We start from the raw sequence: 10672 nt of genomic DNA, 5'->3' as shown, positions 1-10672 counted from the left end.
ACATGTTCCCATCTCTTGTTCAACAGTCCAGTCAATTCCAAACCCTGCAGTAAAGCCAGCCACAGTCGTTGCACCGAAGTGACATTTGACAGACATTCCGTACCCAGCAGCATCTTCCTAGTTTCAGTTTCACCCAATATTGGCAGTAGGAGGACGGTAAATTCACCTCCCAGCCGTCCCGTTTACTGCTGGGGATAAATGCAGACCCTGAATTTACTATGAAAAGAACCATGTGCCTGTCCACGTGACCACAGCTGTCCGCAGACGTCCAAAGTATGTCCAAGCCTTTAAAGACTTCTTCAAATGTTTTGTTGCTCAGAGTTCAGGCTGCATTTCAGAAACTGTCTCTGCTGACCTAAGCTGCAGCGGTAGCTTGTGACCGGATGAGACTCTGGAGATTAGAGCTTCAAAGTGCTGTGGGGATGAAGAAGTGAGGTCATGGCTTCTGCGTTAGAGAAGTGCAGCACTGCTGCCGCTGTCCCTTTATGGGTTCACTCTTGTTTACTTCTTCACTGCAGCGTCTGCGCTGCATGTGATTCATTAAACCTCAGCGTTTCCTTTGCATCCCTTGGTGTCGTCATTATGTTGCAGAGTTCATGGACGTTATCGGCATGCTTTGCTATGACTGAATCATGGAAATTGCTGCAATTATCTCTCAACCAGATCCTCTTCATGTTTACAACCTTTAAGCCCATGTTTTTCCTCATTGCATCCATCCAGAGGAGAGGGAGAGGAAATATCAATATGGTTTGCATCAAGTCAGAGAATAAATTATTCTTAATTGCTTACAGAGAGCAGTGACGCTCGGGGGGTATTGTGGGGAGTCAGCAGGGGCTGCAAACTGATGGTGACTCTCATAGTGTACAGTAGGTCATGTATTACGTAAAGGTGGAAGGCAGAAGAATTAAAGTTGCTCTATTTCCTGCAGAGAACATGTCTGCTTCTCAACAAGTACTGAACTCAGGAAGCTTTTCAAAATCTAATATACAAATTTTGTTACTATAAATTAGAGAGCCTGGATTTAACGTACCCCAAATTACAGTAGCTTTACTAAGAGCTCAGAGAATCCTAAAATCCCAAAATATGTCAAATGAATTCAAATGTATTAACATATAATGTACTGAAAGCAGCACTAATCAATACTCTTCTATCAACAATCAACACATTCTCACTGTGACCTCGTCACATATCAACATTTGGTCATGGACTTTCCACGTCAACATATGAAGTACAAGGTACCCTGGGTGTGTTGGTTGTTGACGTTCTGGGACGCAGTGTCAACTTCAGCCTGTTACATGCGTTGTCTGTTTTCAAAATACACTTCTGTTATCACAGGAAATGTACAGTTTACATACAGTCTCTTTCAAAATAAATGCACTACGTACCGCAAATTAACGTTTTCTTTCAACAACAAAAGTATGTGGTTGGGTTTAGGAAAAAAGAACCAAATTTTACAGTCTTTCAGCTCATTGTTTTGGTTTTGCAGATCAACAATTCTACAGTTTTGGCCCACTGTTAACATCAAACTTATATGCGACCTTTCGACATAGCAACATTACGTTGATGATGTGGTAATATATCAATGATTTTACATTTTCTTTGGCTATCTCTAAGTAGCCAAAACAAGTTTGCTGTAAAGTTTAGTTGATTCAAAACACACATTAAACATGGCTTAATAGAGACAATTTCAAACACAAGCATTGCAAATGAATTCAAATTTATTAACATATAATGTACTGAAAGCAGCACTAATCAATACTCTTCTATCAACAATCAACACATTCTCACTGTGACCTCGTCACATATCAACATTTGGTCATGGACTTTCCACGTCAACATATGAAGTACAAGGTGCCCTGGGTGTGTTGGTTGTTGACGTTCTGGGACGCAGTGTCAACTTCAGCCTGTTACATGCGTTGTCTGTTTTCAAAATACACTTCTGTTATCACAGGTCTCTTCAGCTCATTGTTTTGGTTTTGCAGATCAACAATTCTACAGTTTTGGCCCACTGTTAACATCAAACTTATATGCGACCTTTCGACATAGCAACATTACGTTGATGATGTGGTAATATATCAATGATTTTACATTTTCTTTGGCTATCTCTAAGTAGCCAAACAAGCACAGTTAAATCAAACACATTTAGTTGATTCATTAAACATTAGCTCATTGGATTCACAGACAAAGCACTTGTCTTTATCTGGACACATTTTCCCCACAAATGCAACATGCTAATGTTATTAGCATAAGTCTATAGCATTTTACATTGTATAAATTAGCTTAGCAGCTACCATACTTTTCCTCCACTCATATGAAGCCAGGGACAACAGCAACATTTAACAAAGGTAATGTTACAAAATTCTGCTCTATTACAACTCACAAGGTTCACTGACAAAACAACTGTGTTAAACTAAACACATTTTCCCCACAAATTTAACATGCTAACGTTATTAGCACAAGCCTATGGCATTTTACATTGTATGAATTAGCCTAGCGACTAGCGGAGATTTCCTCTGCTCATATGAAGCCAGGATAAATCACACACAAGACTTAAAATGCTGTATTTGTGGAGGCTTTATTGTCTTCACAATTTGTTTCTTATCTGTGAAATTAAAGTGAATAAAAGTTTTGTTTCCACTGAGTGAAATGGTTTCAGCTTACAAACATAGACAGGAGCAGTGTAGTTACATTTCTGGGGAAGTGCACATCAAGCTACGGCATAAGGTAGGGTGTAGTGTCTATGTCAATGCAGAGCTTATGCCGTTGATACAGCATCGATTCGACGCATAAGTATAAATCTCCCTTTATGCTGATCTCTCTTTATAGAGAGAGGCTGAAATGACCAGTGCACAGGAGAGGAAATCTTGGCCACAATATCTGTTTACTATACTGAATCTCCCAAAATTTTGGCCATTGTCCCCCGAGGCTTAAGTCGTCAGACTGATAGGCAGTGGGTTCCAAAACTGGTTCCAGTGTGCTTGTGTCCTGTGTGTGGATTCATTCATGTCAGAGAAAGTTAGGATGGTATTTTTGTAGCTTTAAGTATTCTACCATACAGTTTGGGTGCAAATGAAAAACAACTGGAACAGAGAAAATGTCATGTCGGTGGTGTATGTAAACTATGACTTCAGTCAACACAACACAGCGTAAAATGAAGCTAAATGTAAATCCTATAAGAAAACAGGTGTCCCTCCAAGAGAAAGCTTCTTTTGTTTTGCCTGAGAAATTAGTCCCAGTCTAATGCTGAAAGTTAGTTCAAACTGTTATGTTGTAACTTGAGCCAAAATACATTTCATTACTGTTTCCACCGCCATAGGGCTCTATGGTACAAATATAGTCCAAACACTTAAAAAAAAAAAGCAAAGGATTAAATACTGTATAGATCTGAAAATGCACTTTAAATACCAGAAAGAGATGTTTGGCTTGGAACAAAAGTGTCCAGTAAAAACACCATGTGTTCCCTTTCCGGACAGCTAAAGGAAGAAAATTTAGAGGCTCTCTTAAATTGAACAATTGGATTGTAATTCTGCCAGAAGAGAGAATTTCACTGTCTGCTTCAGCTCTGTCACAGAGGTAGTGATTATTCAATTCAATGTCTGAAAGGCTATGTTATTTAAATATAGGTAATATTCCCCAAACCAAATGTTTCTTATTTGTCATTTCTGTAAAAATGACATCCTTCAACAATAGCACATTTTTCAGTTTTGACAAGCCAAAAAGCCCAACTGTGGGTTTGTTTATTTATTATCATCTCTCAGTAACAAACCATAAACATGACATATTTCAAATGAGACCACACGGAACGGCATCCTACTGAACCACAAGCTCAAATCTATAATTTCAGCTATGTGTCGATGTGTTTGGATAATTGGATATGGAATACCGCACTCTCCATCCAAACTGTAACTGGAGCCGTGTCTCTGAAAAAGAAAGTCATCCAATGGAGAGCTGCACTGTTTCACTCCGCTGCTGTGTAGCAACATAGGTGTGGGACCTTAATTGAATTTTCATTGCCCACTTGCCTTGTAATGGCGAGGTTTCCTTTCTGGAATCAAAACTTGCCAATGCTGCAAAACATGGAGCTCTGAGGCCATGGAGTTTGGTGCTGCTCCAGGCCTTATGTTTATGTACTTGGAGGCCTTTGGCCCCTGTAAGCTGAATCCATTCTACCTGCAGCTGGGAAGCCATGTCAATGTGAATCTCACAATTTGTTTTTCCACTTCTGTGAGCGTATACAGTTGCACTTTTTTTTATCTGCTGCGACTTTCTTCAGCATCTCCAGGACATGAAATGTGAATATGCAGTAGTAGTTTAAGGAAGTCTGGATATATTTTAGCTTGTTTTAATGCTGAAGTTTGAACTGTGAGCTCAGGAATGTTTTCCAGAGTTTGTGTTATTTTCTGTCACATCCAAACTCCATTTAAATAAGCTTTTCTTTGATTGGTGTGCTTTAACATTGGCATGATTCGCAGCCAGTTGCCGTTATAGTTTAACAGCACCGGCAGCGTCAGGGGGAAACATGGCGGGTCAAGGACGAAAGTTAAGGTGGCGGTTGTCTGAGTGGGGCAGGCGGGAAAGGTGGTGGATGGGTCCAACAAACACCAACTTTCTCGCATCCTGTAAGATTCTAAAGCCAAACCCTGTTCTTTTCTCCGAAACCTGACCACGTGTGTTTGTTGTTGAAGGAAAATAAACATCATTCATGGTGTTGTACCAACTTAGTGCGTTTATTTTGAAAGAGACTGTAAGTAAATGTTACATTTCCTGTGAAAATGGAAGTGTATTTTGAAAGAAGACAAAATATGTAACAGGCTGAATGTCAACAACCAACACATCCAGGGTACCTTTCACGTCCTATGTGGACATGGAAAGTCCATGACCAAGCATGCCAATGTGTGACGAGTGTTGTTCGGACCTAGAGTTGTCTTGCTTTGGTCTGAATCAGAGACTAATTTTGTTACAACGTTGTATAATTGCCTAGAGTTGGTTCGTGTTCTCACGGCAGCATTTACAAGCGGACCAGATCAAATGCCTTGTGTGAGAAAGCTGCTCTTGATTGGTCAGAATTTCCATGTGGGAAAAATCCAGGAAGTAAAGCAAACGTTGAAGAAGAGTACACTTGCAAGATAAATGTGACACTTTCTAATGTCACAATGGAGGGACAACTACGCAGGTTGATTTTAGCGCTGCTCATCGTGGACTATATTGCTGTCATTGTTCATTTTAGTCAAACCATGCAGTTTGAAAACGAGGCGCGGCTCCAACTAGAAAACAATGTTTTGATGCATTGGATGTGCTGAATGTGCATATTAAGGCAGTACAGGAGGAGGTGCACATTAATAATCCTCCAGGACTGTAACATGCTCATGTTTAACCCAAACAATGTGTCATGTGACTACAGTTGGTTCACATCCAGGTTGGAACACATTCTCACCACAAACGAACCGCACTGAGGGGGCAAACAAACTTGAGCGTGACTGAACCGAGCCAAACAGGGCAGGTGTGAAAGCACGCTGAGTTGTCCTGATACGGTGACCTTCACACATCTGCTGCTTTAATAAGATTTCGAAAAAGGCTAAGAACATTATTTTGAAATGTATAATTTGATCCAGACCTGATATGTACTGTAAACTGGCGATTGGGGATTTTCAGCTTTTCTCCATTTTCTCTTTCCTTTATTATGGAGAGGATCAAATTAAGAAGTTGAAATCGGTCATTGGATGGAGAACACAGCAAAGTCCCTCGGTGCCGGTAAAATTAGCGCCTGCATGTGACTTTTACAAGGTCATTTCACGGTGGCACTCCCAGCCAGTCCACACAATCACAAGATACTGTAGGTGGCTCGATTCACAGTGATCTCATGTTTTAGCTTTATCCCAAGTTAACAGGATAATTGTAGCAATGAATGTGGCAGTTGAGGGACTGAGCCTGTACTGGAGACCAGGCTCTCTGAATTACAGAATCATGGATGATATGTCCTGGCTGTGGACTCCACTGTAAATAAATGCCAGAGCACACCCTGCTGAATCTGGCTGAATGTGTGATTAGCCCTGGCGGCTACATAAAGGGCATATTGGCTCGCAGAAGTGCCGGAAAGCTGCTTTTTCCAAGGACAGCATATCCCCATGCCTCACATGTGGATCCGAGACGTCTAATACTCATGAGCTGATTTGTACTACTGTTTCTTTTGCACACGGCGTTTTGGATGAGTGATGATCCGTCTCCTGTCTCTGAGTTTGTAGATGAAAAACAAGTGCTGTTTGTGCTGGAGAAATGGGAAAATCCAGAGGGGGCTTCATGTGGTGAAAGTCTGCTGATGTGCAGCCATTTGAAAATGTATGTGGACGTTAATGGTTTTTCATTTATCTGTGTAGGTATTTAAAATCCTAAATATCCTCATGGTCTAATGATGGATCTTTGAATGATTTATATCCAGGGTTTGAGAGCGTACCTAGGCTGACCAAACGTCCTCTTTTGCCCGGACATGTCCACTTTTCACGTCCCATCCGGGGCGTCTGGGTGGTTTTTATAAACTGATGATAATGTCTGGTTTTCTGTGTGTCTGTGTGTGTGTGTGTGTGTGTGTGTGTGTGTTAGAGTGCAGCACGGGCAGCATATTTCTGTCCGAACCCGAACCGAGCCCGACAGCATTTAATGACCAAAGCACTGAGTTTGTGTCACACAGTGGTTACAAGCTATTTAACAGGCCGGGCGTGCACCGTGGGTGCTCAGCTGCGGAGAGGGAGACCTCCGTGTTTGAGACGGGAGCGGGAGGCAGGAGGTCCGAGGCTTCCAGCGAGGGGAGAGGGAGAAATAAAACAAAATAAGATAAAATAGGAAAAACCTGTCTCCCTCTTTTATTTTATTTTCAGCGTTTAATCAAGGCGGAGGCGGGTGGCTGGAGGTCCGAGACTTCCAGAGAGGGGAGAGGTAGAAACAAACAGCCAATGTGTGTGTGTGTGTGTGTGTGTGTGTGTGTGTGTTATGTTCAGGTGTTGTCACGTAAATAACAGTGTCCAAACAATAAACAGGACAGACAATAGGATTTTATTTATTTTTACACTACATTTTCACTGAAAGCTGACCAAATCCGACCCGGATCGCCACACTCTAGTGTGTGTATGTGTCCCTTATAGGGGCCTATCTGAATTTCTGTCTTCGAGAGATATTATTTTGTAATATAACTGAATTTTCTATCCATACATATAAATTTTAAATATATTAAAATTATAAGGCATCTTTGAGTAAACTGCGAGTATCATTTAAGTAGGCTATGTCGTGGCCGGCCGAGTGTCCTCTTTTTTGGAAATCAAAATATGGTCACCCTAGCGTACCCCTGCAACAATGTCAGTCTCACATGGTCTCTATAATTTTAATGTGCCCAACTGTCCCTATAAAATTAAGGGCAGAATCAGTGCTGATCATTTTTAGATTTTATCACCTGTATCAACCTTAAATTTTTGAGTTAAGCAAACTACAAAACTAAAATGGTGGCTATTATCAAAAGCTGGTGTCTATAAACCAAAAATGGTTTGTTAGAGAGAAAAACACCACTCCATACGATTTTAATATTTAAAAAGTTATTGAGGATTTCATCCTTTTGCTGTTAAAAAACAAACGGCAACCGCCGGGGCTGAAACATGCAAGTGCCTAAACCTGCAGTTCCTCCAATGGCCACTTGAGGCTGGCTCCAGAGGCAAGTCAGTCCTCATAGGCCTTCATGTTAAAATGTCCAACTTTACAACCACAAAAACGTGTTTACAGACTGGTGCAAAAACAGTTCTGGTCTCTCTAGCTAATTTCAATATTCATTGAATTTTTATGTTAAACAGTCGTTGACATTTTTTTTTAAGGCTTAACGTTATGCGCAATTAAGGGCAGGCCACTTTGAGTGACAGTGTCCTTAGCTTCACAGTCACATCCACCCTCACCCATATATGGTCACTTCTGGCTCCAAAAAACAAAGATGGCGATGGCCAAAATGCTGAACTTGAGGCTTCATTATTTTAGTTTTCACTTTTCACTCATGGGACTTATGGGGCTATCTGTAGTGGTGGTTCCCAACTGGTCCAGCCACAGAATCCAGATTTCTCCTTGGTCTTTAGTTCAAGGTTCACAAAGTTTAACATATTCAGCGTCTCTGTTAAGTATCTGTCTATTTTTCACTTACTCTATGACCGGAGATGGCACTTCAAAATAAAAGCTTGTGCCAGAACTTCACTGTACCTTTTTTTCTTTTCTCTTCTTTTTTTTTTTTTTTAAATAAACCTGACATGTTCACAAGTCACTTGCGGTCCATTAAGAATGTTGGGCACCACTAATCTATAGCTTAATCCCAGTTAGTTAGTTTTAGCCCCGATACTGATCTTTGATTTCGAGACACAGCCAATAAAACTGCTTTTTCAACAACTATGAATCATCACAACTACCAGAGGTCCTTGCGCATACAGTCATAAATGTGCACACAAAATATTTGGCTGATTGGTCCAGTAGTTTGTGAGTTTAGCTTCAGACACACACGCACACACACGATCAAACACCTGATCCCCTCTGCTCCAGATTTACTCCTGGCAGGGGAAAAGAAACAAGATTTTCTGTAGTTTAAATGGAACTAAAGAAGTTAATATGAACATATACTATTTGAGTATTATTTTGGGGCCATTAGCTGGTGTACAGTTTTTGGAATATTATTTATTGTCGCCCTTGGATGAAGCAGTGACCTCCCAGACAAGTATCAACGGGACATCCTGGCTTGAACACCATCCTTTACCTCTGTATTTTTAGACATTAATTGCAGGTCTTCATATGCAGCATATATAGATCAAAGAAATGTGACAACGTAAAGCCAACGCTGTTAAATCTTTTCCAACGTAAGTGCTCTGGCAGGTAATCCAGACTCGTTTGGAGGCCGTACTCTACCCTAAAAACTGATATAATACTGAATGCAGCCTGTCAATTCTGCGATTTACTAGAGTCTCTGGCCTATTGACAAGAAACTTGTTTCCGTTCCTGATCTCAAGGATTGTGGAGTTGTATTTGATGGCTTGAGTTGCTGCTCTGGGGCTCCTCGTGATTGCGGCCACAAAGGGCTTACAACAATCAGCGTGCAGGATTCAGTCTGCCTTACAGATACGTCTCCTCCCAGAAGTTTTTTATTTATGTTAACAGAAGGTCTACGCTCAATGTCAATACCATAAAACATCCTTTTCTTTGTGTATGTTCGTGTTGGCTGTAAACCGGGGTTCACCTGTAGGTAACACAGACATGACTGAAAACAGACTGTTTTGTTTTGATATGTGGTGGCGGTGGTTTCCCTCCTGCTTCAGTTTAAATAGCACATCAAATCATGATGAATTCAGATTGAATATCACATCTTAACCACTCTAGAATTAAACAACTATTAAGATATCAAACCATGAATCCTTATGTTGTGTCCCCGTTTTTACGGCTTTTCAAAAATCAAACCCTTAAATCATAAAAATATCTTGCGCTCAGTTCCTTCGTTGACGTGGTGATTAGACTCCTTCCAGCTCTATTTGTCAGCTTTTAGCACTTAAACCCCACATGGTTTCATTGTCCCTGCCAGGACTGTGACCGTGGATTAAAATATCAAAGGCGTGGATAGAACGAGAGCTGAACTAACATACAAAGAGGTAAAATGAGCAGACGGGACGCAGTGAAAACCGAAGCCTGGAGAGATGCTTAGAGTGCCTGTCCAAATCAAACAGACACTTTGCCAGTGCTCCAGCCTCAGCAAGCCATCCATCATTAGACAGGGACATTATTACGAACATGTTTTCAGCGTTTGGTTCCATAGGTGCAAGGTAGAGATTTTTTCAGGGTGCAATTGCAGAGTGATGCCCAGCCCGTGCTGGGGATTGTCTATTAAAAACGGATTGGGAGAATGCATAAGCAGAGGCTGAGTTGAGCCATAGTTAGAAATCAGGGGTTTCACCTTCTCTCCCAAAGACTCCCCAGCCACTTCTGGGAAAGGGGATTTCTGCCTGAAGCTAGGTGTTAGCTTTTGAAACAAGACATCACTGAAATGAATCTTGGACCGTCCTTTTAAATTAGAAGTTTGAGGTTCAGAGGGAATATGAAAAGTCTCATGATGGCTGCTAAGTGCTTCCTCTTCAATTTTGAGCGGACTTTAATGGATTCTTGTCCAACAAAAATTGTCTTTTTTCATTAAAAGCAAAAGGACAAACATGATCTTTGCTTTAAAAAGGTCAACCTGTCCATAGTCTTTACAGTCACACCAGTGTTTATAACAATCAGCAGAGGTGCTGACAGCAACAAAGTAAAACTGTTCTGACGTTGAATTAAAATTTGATTTAATTAAACTTTGGAGAAATGCAGGAATTTATTTACATCATCAATGAGCACAGAGTGTGGACTGGATATTGACCTCAGAGACGGAGGTCCAATTGTAGAAGTTGTCCCTTTAGTTTATTCTTTTTCCTACAGTTCGTCCTGGTGAAATATAAATTGCTGTGCCAAAGTGCGACAAATGGTGGTCAGCTATGATGCAGTCTCGTTAAGTCAGTTAAGTGTGCTTTACTGGCTAGAAAGCGAGCTAAATTTTACCTGTAACTGAAATAATAAACAAAGGACTTTTGCTCCTTCACTAGACGGTGTAGCTGTACCTTTAGGGCCCTGGCCCACCAAGCCC

The sequence above is a fragment of the Epinephelus fuscoguttatus genome, linkage group LG9 (assembly GCF_011397635.1).
Source record: "Epinephelus fuscoguttatus linkage group LG9, E.fuscoguttatus.final_Chr_v1".
Lineage (NCBI taxonomy): Eukaryota > Metazoa > Chordata > Actinopteri > Perciformes > Serranidae > Epinephelus > Epinephelus fuscoguttatus.
This window is presented reverse-complemented; position numbering follows the sequence as displayed.